The sequence below is a fragment of the Camelus ferus genome, chromosome 1 (genome assembly GCF_009834535.1).
Source record: "Camelus ferus isolate YT-003-E chromosome 1, BCGSAC_Cfer_1.0, whole genome shotgun sequence".
NCBI lineage: Eukaryota > Metazoa > Chordata > Mammalia > Artiodactyla > Camelidae > Camelus > Camelus ferus.
In genome coordinates this window covers 40,131,463-40,135,330 of record NC_045696.1, presented here as the reverse complement: position 1 = coordinate 40,135,330, position 3,868 = coordinate 40,131,463, and the positions used below count along the sequence as shown (strand labels likewise).

Here is a 3,868-nt window from a genome sequence, read left to right as displayed (position 1 = left end):
AGCTATTATGATCATTTTTGCAGCAGGATGCTGTACTTCTGGCTCACTTAAAATAGCTACTGCATTGATTGTTACAAACAACTTCTCCAAGTAGTTGATAATAATGTCATTTGTAGCAGCATGGATGGACCTAGAGATTATCACACTAAATGAAGTAAGTCAAAGACAAATATCAGATGATATCACTTATATGTGGAATCTTTAAAAATGATACAAATGAACTTATTTAAAAAACAAATTCACAGACATCAAAAACAAACTCATGGTTACCAAAGGGGAAAGGGGATGGGGATAAACTAGGAGTTTGGGATTAACAGATGCATACTACTACATAAAACAGAGAAACAACAAGGATCTACTACATGGCATAGGTAACAATATTCAATATCTTGTAATAACCTATAATGAAAAAGAATCTGAAAAAGAAAAAAATATATATATATGTAACTGAATCACTCTGCTGTACACCTGAAACTAACACAACATTGTAAATCAACTATACTTCAATAAAAAATAAACAAAAATTTTTTAAATGCCATATGACATCACTTATATGAGGAATCTAAAAAAAAAGACACAAATGAAATACTTACTATTTATAACTTAGTTGACTGATTTCTTGAATATATAGTAGTATATAGTAGCACCAACTGTTTTACATGTCAGACATGACTCTTCATTTTGCAAACAAATACAGTATCATGTTGGTGAGGCAGAACTCAAAATTGGATATCAGTAGACTATGTAAAACAGTTGGTGCTACTACTCTTCCTAGGTTGACTCCTCTTGTCCTTGAAGAAATATGACATTCTGGCAATGTTGACCTATCAGAGTTGGAGATATGCAGGTGGTTGTTTTTAAGCACAAAAAGGAAGATGGTGCCATTTTTATCATAGTGGTTCGAGGCTCTACAGACAATCTGATGGATAATATAGAAAAAGCAGTAGATGATGGTATTAATACTTTCAAAGTTCTCACAAGAGATAAACATCTTGTACCTGGAGGTGGAGCAACAGAAGTTGAGTTAGTCAAACAGATCACATCATATGGAGACTTGAATAGTATGCCATTAAAAAGTTTGCTGAGACATTCAAAGCTATTTCCTGGGTACTGGCAGAAAACTGGAGTTTAGGCCAATGAAATAATCTCTAAACTTTATGCAGTACATCAAGAAGGAAGTAAAAATGTTGGATTAGATATTGAGGCTGAAGTTCCTGCTGTAAAGGACATGTTGAAAGCTGGCGTTAAAGATACTTACCTGAGAAAATACTGGGCTATCAAACTGGCTACTAATGCTGCAGTCACTATACTTAGAGTGAATCAGATTATCATGGCAAAGTCAGCTGGTGAGCCCAAGCCTCCAAGTGGGAAGAAAGACTGGGATGATGACCAAAATGTTTGAATGGCTTAATTTTTACTATAGGTAAAGGCTATATTTATAGTAGTACTCTAGGTATTGCCTGATGTTTTCATATTCTCCTTAAATTTTGAAATGTTTTATGTTTGTACCCTTGGCTGGATGGTACAATAAATGTGTTTTTATCCTACAGTTTTACCAAATCCATTGGTGAGCTTTAGTCATTTTCTGGTGGCGATTTTAGGATTTTCTATATATAGTATCTTGTCATCTGCAAACAGTGACTTCTTTAATTCTTCTTTTTCAGTTTAGATTCCTTTTATTTCCTTTTTTTCTCTGATTGCTGTGGTTAAGACTTCCAAAACTATGTTGAATAAATGTGGCGATAGTGGGCATCCTTGTCTTGTTCATGATCTTAGAGGAAATGCTTTCAGCTTTTCACCATTGAGTATGATGTTAGCTGTGGGTTTGTCATATGTGGCCTTTATTATGTTAAGGTATGTTCCCTTATGCCCAATTTCTGGAGGATTTTTATCATAAATGGATAATAAAATTTATCAAAAGCTTTTTCTGCATCTATTGAGATCATTATATGGATTTTATTTTTCAGTTTGTTAATGTGGTGTATCACATTGATTGATTTACAGATATTGAAAAATCCTTGAATCCCTGGGATAAATCCCACTTGATCATGGTATATGATCCTTTTAATGTATTATTGGCATCAATTTGCTAGTATTTTCTTGAGGATTTTTGCATCTAAGTTCATCAGTGATATTGGCCTACAATTTTTCAAATGATATCTTTGTCTGGTTTTGTAATCGGGGTGATGGTGGCCTCACAGAATGAATTTGGAGCTATTCTTTCCTCTGCAAATTTTTGTAATAGTTTCAGAATAATATAAGTTAACTCTTCTCTAAACGTTTGGTAGTATTCTCCTATGAAGCCATCTAGTCCTGGAATTTTGTTTGTTGGGAGTTTTGAAATTCTCTCTGTAGCTTTAATTTTTGTCATTTTAATTGACATATGTCTCATTGTATTCCTCTTAGGGTTAATCCTGTATGGGACGTTGCACTTCCTTGACTTGAGTGACTGTTTCTTTCCCAAGTTAGGGAAGTTTTCAGCTGTTAGCTCTTCAAATATGTTCTCTATCCCTTTCTCTCTCTTTTCTCCCTCTGGGACCCCTGTAATGTGAATATCAGTGCACTTGATATTGTCTCAGAGGTCTCTTAAAGTGTCCTCATTTTTTTGCATTATTTTTTTCTTTTTTCTGTTTTGCAGTAGTGATTTCCACTACTCTGTTTTCTAACCCACTGATCCATTTTTCTGCCTCATTTAGTCTACTGTTGGTTCCTTTTGCTGTATTGTTCATTTAAGTTATTGTATTTTTCACTCTGTTGGAAGTTGTTATTTCTATTTTGTAACTCTTTGCTAGAAACTTGTAATTTCTCACTCTATGCACCCATTCTTCTAATTCTCTGATCATCTTTATGATCATTAGTCTGAATTCTTCCTTGGGTAGATTGCCTATCTCCATATCACTTAGTTCTTCTTCTGGGATTTTATTTTGTTCCTTTGTCTGAAACATATTCCTCTGCTGCCTCATTTTGTCTGAATTTCTATTTGTATTTTTATGTATGTGGTAGGTTAGTTATGTTTCTTGACCTTGAAGAAGTGGCCCTCTGTAGGAGATGTCCTATGAGTCACAGCAGTACACTTCCCTCTTGTTATTCATGGGCCAGAGGCTAGCTGCTCCGAGGGTAGAGTCTGGCCTGCATTTGTGGACTTATTCCACTGGCTGCAGGATAGTAGTCTTCCTGTTTCTGGTGTCTACCCCCTAGTTGGTGAGGCTTATCTAGAGGCTTACAGGTTTCCTGGTGGGAGAGGCTGATTGCTACCTGCCCACTGGTGGGGGGAGGTGGGTCCTGGCCCTTTGATGGGTGGGACTGTGTGTAGGGACATATTTAGAGGTACCTGTGGGCTCAGAAAGTCTTTAGGCAGCCTTTCTGCTGATGGTTGGGTATGTGTACCCACCCAGTTAGTTATTTGGCCTGGGTCGTACCAGCACTGGATCCTATGGTTGTTGGGTGGATCTAGGTGTTGGTGCTAATGACCCAAGCAAGATGTCTGCCTCCAGGAAGGAAAGTTCATGCAGATGAATACTCCCTAATCTGCCCATCACCATGTCTATATCCCTAGGGTGAGCCACAGGTGTCCGCACCAAGCCACCTCCCCAGGAGACCTTCCAAGAACAGCTGATAGGTCTGGCCCAGGCTCCTATGAAATTACTGCTTTTGCCCTTGGTCCCAGTGAGTGCAAGATTTTGCATGTGTCCTTTAAGAGTGAAGTCTCTTTTTCCCCAAGTCCCACGGAGCTCCTGCAGTTAAGCCCTGCTGGCCTCCAAAGCCAAATACTCTAGAGGCTTCTATTCTCAGTGCCAAATCTCTGGGCTAGGGACCCTGATGTGGGGCTCTCAACTCTCACTTACGTGGGAGAACCTCTGCAATGTAA

At 37.9% G+C, this 3,868-nt stretch overlaps 1 pseudogene; it reads left to right on the top strand.

Annotated features, from left to right (window-relative positions):
- The first annotated feature begins 660 nt into the window (after positions 1 to 660).
- LOC102517938 lies at positions 661 to 1,492 on the top strand (annotated as a pseudogene).
- The last annotated feature ends 2,376 nt before the right edge of the window (positions 1,493 to 3,868 follow it).